The following is a 5,663-nucleotide window of genomic DNA, read 5'->3' as shown; positions in this document are numbered from 1 at the left end:
TCTCAAAAATAAATAAACATTAAAAAAAAAGGAATCTAGTCAATGGTATTGAGGTAGTGGTGGACAATGACAAGTGGGCCGGCGACCAGAGAAGTCACTATGTTGTATACCCGGAACTAATGTAACATTGTATGCCAGCTATAGGCAAATGAAGAAAAGAAAAGAAAAGAAAAGAGAAGAGAAGAGAAGAGAAGAGAAGAGAAGAGAAGAGAAAAGAAAAGAAAAGAAAAGAAATGACACAAACTGATTTCGCAGTTCTGGGGGTCAGAAATCTGAAATGGGTCTCACTGGGCTAAAACCAAGGTGTGGACCCGGCAGTGTTTCTTTTGCAGCCTCCAGGAGAATGTTTCCTCCCTTTTCCTGGTCCGGAGGCTGCCCGAGTGCCCTTGTTCATATCACTCCTGAATCTGTTTCCATCAATCGCCTTCTCTTCTGTAGTCCAATCTCCATTTGCCCAGCCTACCAAGAGGCCAAGGGGGCTGAGAAAGTGAGGAGTGGTCTGGCCCCTGAGACAAGGGTTAGATCTTGCAGGCCTGACTGGGTGGGTTTCTCTGCCCCCGACTTCCTTTGCAGCACCCCGCTGGTGGCAGGACTTCTGATAGGGTGACCAGACAACCAAACCCAAAGCTGTGAGGCTAAAGATCTCTGTGTCCAAGTTTTGCTCAGGAAGAACATGGCCGTCCACCTTCCGACAGGCCCCAGCAGCTGGCACAGTTAGCTGGGAGCGGACCACTGGATCATTCAGGATGGCCTAAAAACCAAAGGCCTTTCCCCACATTTTCTGGACAGACTCATAGCATCCTAGGCAAGCAGGGGGCACCCCACAACCTGACTGATAGTGCATTTCTTGGTATTCTTGTCAAGTGGAGGCACAGACTATGTTTAATTGGATTTGGATAAAAAATATGGTAAAGGGACATATTTTGCTTCTGAATGTTGTGGATCCCACACCACACCTGTTTGGAGACGAGGCATAATTGGCTTATGTTTTTTTAATTTAAAAGAATATATTTATTCTTGAGAGAGAGAGACAGAGCACGTGGGGGAGGGAGACAGAGGGAGCAGAGAGCGAGAGGGAGACACAGAATCCAAAGCAGGTTCCAGGCTCTGAGCTGTCAGCACAGAGCCCAACGTGGGGCTCGAACCCACACACTGTGAGATCACGACCTGAGCTGAAGTCGGATGCTTCACCGACTGAGCCACCCAGGCGCCCGGCTTAACTGGCTTCTAAAGTAAATACGCTTTCCCATCACGTTGTGACTATCTGCTCCAAGAGTCCTGCTTTTTACAAAGTGAATTTTCTTATCTCCAAGGCTTTAGGTGTCTTTCTCTTCTACTTTACTGGAGGGGGGGAGCCCCCCAAAACAACATGCAGCCAAGCCTCCAGTGGCTCTCAAGAGGGCCAGATCAGGGCTCCCAGGCACCTGTAATAAGAACTCTTTGCCCTTCCCCCCAACTTGAATGTCCCTTCAGAGAAAAGATCACAGTGTGCCTTCGGGGTCAGGTATGAGGATTATGCGGATAGCTGGTTCTCCAACCTGATCAACCTTGGACTCCATAGACGGTGTCCATCCAGCGGCTGGTCAGGATGACAGCCCAGACGCAGAACCAGCGGGGAACACGGTGTCCCCACCCTCCGTTCCGCTGGGAAGACGGCTGAGGCAAGTCAAACAGGAAAAACGGCTGCATTTGCTCATAAGGAACAAGGAACATTTTGCAATTGAAGACCGGAGGTGACTGTAGTGGCTTCTCCATTTGAAGGGCACTGGCATCACTCATTTCCACTGGAAAGCGAATTCCCTCCTGCTCAGTGGAGCTGGGGGGACCGAAGAGTTGCTGTCCCTGGCATTTGTCGTCACCTGAGGTGGGTGGCCTTGTGCTTAGGGGGTGTGTGGGAGCTTCTGGCTGAGCAGAGGCAGGAGCAGGCCTGGAAATGAGTAGGGGCCCAGGGGGCAGCTACATTGTCTGAGAAATTACAGAACGGAGTCAAAGGGTAGGGGCAAAGGAAGTTCAGAAATGGAGAAGTATGGCCTTGGGAAAGAACTGGCGGGGGGTGGGGGTGGCCATGATGGACAAGATGCAGATGCCGTGGAGAAAACTGCCCGGTGAGAAGTTTCCAACATGGGGGATTCACATCACTGATGTCATTTGTACCTTCTCCAGGTAATGATAATGAATATTTCTGAGGTACTTAGGCCGGGCCCGGTACACTAATTGGTTTATTTCTCAGAATGACCATTATGAAGTGGGTTCTATTAATATGCTCGTTTTGGGGGTGAGAGAGGGAAGCACAAAGGGGTTAAGTAACTTGCTCAAGATCACAAAGCCTTTAAGTGATGTGAACCCCACGTCTGAGCCCAGGGGCCCACCGTCTTGACCACAGAGCCGCATTCATTGCCCAGGCCTGCAGTTAGGCTACTGTGTACACACGCTTTGGGGGGCAGGGGGTTTGGGCAAGGGAGGCTGACTGGGCGGCTGGCTGGGGTAGCTCAGCAGAGAGATAAGAAGGGCTCTGAGGGGCAGGCCTAGGGGGTAGGCAAGCCAGGTAAGCAGGAGTTGGCCTTGAAGCAGGGCCAGATCTCCTGAGGCTGGGATGCACAGAGACCCTGGAAAGGTCCCCAGGAGGCAGCTTGGGCCACGTGAGTTTCCTCGATGGACTTTGGGATTTTGTGTCGTGCCTGACCAGACAAATAACATTATTAGAATTAACATTTTCCAGCTCTTAGATGTTTTTAAAGATTCTACAAATGACATGTTGCATTTTTTGCGTCTTGCTTTTCAACCTTTTTTTGCGATTCATCTGTATTATTGCATGAAGTCTATATTTGTTTTCACTGTTTACAGGATCCCACAGAACCAATGCCTATCGCCAGAAGTTACTTATCTATTCTATTGTTAATGGACACTTGGGTCGTTTCTACTTTGAGGCTATTTTGTGAAACAATGACCTGAGCCTGTTCGGTCATACGTCCTGGTGCCTGTCTGCACAGATCTCTGTAGGGTGTTGGGATATTGTGATTTATAATAAGAAATATATGTTTAGTCTTTATCCTGTGACCAGCACAGAGCTCAGGAAACCCTTGGGATTTCCTAAGTGGTAAGAGTAATAAAGGCGTCTTTTGGTATGTTAATGAGGTGACTTGAGAAGTCCCTAGGTCACCTAAGGGTGGGGGTGGGGGGCTGGTTCCCAAGGGAACCAACCAAATGCTAAGAGGGTTGCCACTTTCAGCCCCACCCTCACCATCTTCTCCCCTCTGGGGAGGGGGAGGAGGTGGAAGTTGATTCAATCACCAATGACCAATTATTTCATCAATCATGCCTTTGTAATGAGGCCTCCATAAAAACCCAAAAGGAGAGGGTTCTGAGAGCTTCTGGGTTGGTGAACACATGAAGGTGCTCCTGGAGAGGGCATGGAAGTTCCACACCTCTTCTCCATACCTTGCCCTATGAATTTCTTCCTTCCATCTGGCTGTTCCTGAGTGATATCCTTTTATAATAAACTGGCAATCTATGAGTAAAATGTTTCCCTGAGTCCTGTGGGCTGTTGTAGCAAATTAATGACTCCAAGGAGGGGGTCATGGAAACCTCTGATTTACAGCCCATTGGTCAGAAGAACCAGGTAACATCTTGGACTTGTGGTTGGTGTTGGAAGGGAGGGGGGCAGTCTTGTGGGACTGAGCCTTTAGGCTGTGGGATCTGGTGTGGGAGATTTGCTTGGTGTGGGGGTAAAAAAAAACCCACATCAGAACTGGTGTCAGAATCACAGTTGTAGGCCTGGTAGTAAGATATCTAGGTCATAGGGGATGCATACCTCACACTTGGTCATAGAATGCCAAACTGTTCTCCAAGGTCCCTACCCCTGGTTCATTCCCACCAGCAGTGTCTGTGCCTTTGTTTCTTTGTCGACAATTGGTATTATTAGAACTGCTCAAATTTTACCAATATGCCGGGTACGTAAGCATATATCATTATGGCTTTCCTTTGCAGGTTCTTGATGAAAAATGACATTGGGTAGCTTTCCCCCTGTTTATCAACTATTTGGATTTTCTCTTTTGTGAAGAGCTTGTTGGAGTCTCTTGCTTATTTTTAAAATTTGCTCTTTTTCTTATTTTCTTACTGCCAAAAGTCCTTCATGTATTTTGAATACTATGTTGTATTTACATGTATTTCAAACATTGTCTCCCACTCTGTGGTTTTCTTTTGTCCTCTCTTTATGGTGTCTTTGGATGAAGAGAAGTCATTGAATCTACCAGTCTTTTCCTTATGGTTAGTGCCTGTTGTTTCTTCTGTATGAAATCCTTCCCGATTCCAAGGTCATGAGACTATTCTGCTTTATTATTGTTTAAAAGCGTTATCATCTCAAACATTTTTAACCAGTTATCTTGTTTTCAGCCACACCTTCCTTCTTTCAGAAGCTCCAGGTGCCTGACCTTTCTGAGATTCTGAAACACCAACAGATCTGCTTCTTGGTTTCGCCCAATACCATGAAGGTTTCAACTTTCTCTGATCTGTTCTTAGTTACTGGTCATCTATCTACTTTTCAGCTTCCAAAATGTTGGTACTTTCACCTTCTATTCCCTGTTATCTTCGTCCCTATGGTTTTTTTTCTGGGTGTTTGTGCATGCATACAATTTTCCTGTCACATTAGTGGGGTCTCAGGAGAGATAGGCAATAAATGCTAGTGTTCAAATTTCCACGCTTAATCAGAAGTCACAGCAGCATTGCTAATAAAGCAGGCAAAATTGGAAACAATCTAAACATCCACCCACAGAAATAAAGTATGGTAGGTCCATGCAATGGAATAGCATGTACCATGGACAACATTGTGTTACATAGAAGCAGGCCAGTGAGGTAGTTAAGGGCATAAGACTCTGACACTCACCAGCTGTGTACCTCTCCATCCCTCAGTTTTCCCATCTGTAAAATGGGATAATTGTATGTAGAGATGTTGTGAGGATTAAGAGTTAATATATGTAAAGAAAGATGAACAACTGTAGGTATATAGTCAGAAGTACATAAAGGTGATTATTGTTAAAAAAAAAAAAGGAGAGAGATTTTTTGTTACTAATAAAAGAATGAAGTGGATTTATACCCAGAAGAATGGCAATCTCTCCAAGGTATTTTATTAAGTTTAAAAAAGCAGCCAGGTGAAAACCAGTATGTATAAGAGAAAAATAAAATACCTGTAAGAAAAACAGTGTGATCATTTTTTAAAAAGAACTAATGTGCATACATATATGTGCTGAACATTTCTGAAAGGATACTGTAGAACTGTTAAGAGAGGTTTTCTTGGAGTAGAAGGCAAAAGGGACTTTATTTAATGTCTTTTGGTACTCTTTGATTTTTTTTTCTTTTATCATGTGTTTTACTGTTATAATTAAAAACAAGCAGATTAAAATGTAGATAATTGTTTTAGCTGGAGGTTAGTTACAGTATTTCTACTTTTATGTATGTTTGAAATTTTCCAGAGTAAAAAACTTCTTAAATAAATTAAAGCAACAAGTATCTTCATCAGACATTCTGCAAAATCCAGTGTTGAATATTTGGATGGCGTGGAATAATGCCTTGAAGAAAGCTTCCTTGTCAAGCCACATAGGGACATTCCCATGGAGGCAGACAGGAGCCATATCGTAGAGAACCAGTTATTCTAGAAGAAAGCTACT

This window comes from Acinonyx jubatus, chromosome D3 (assembly GCF_027475565.1).
Source record: "Acinonyx jubatus isolate Ajub_Pintada_27869175 chromosome D3, VMU_Ajub_asm_v1.0, whole genome shotgun sequence".
NCBI classification, from domain to species: domain Eukaryota; kingdom Metazoa; phylum Chordata; class Mammalia; order Carnivora; family Felidae; genus Acinonyx; species Acinonyx jubatus.
Note: the sequence above shows the minus strand (reverse complement) of the source record.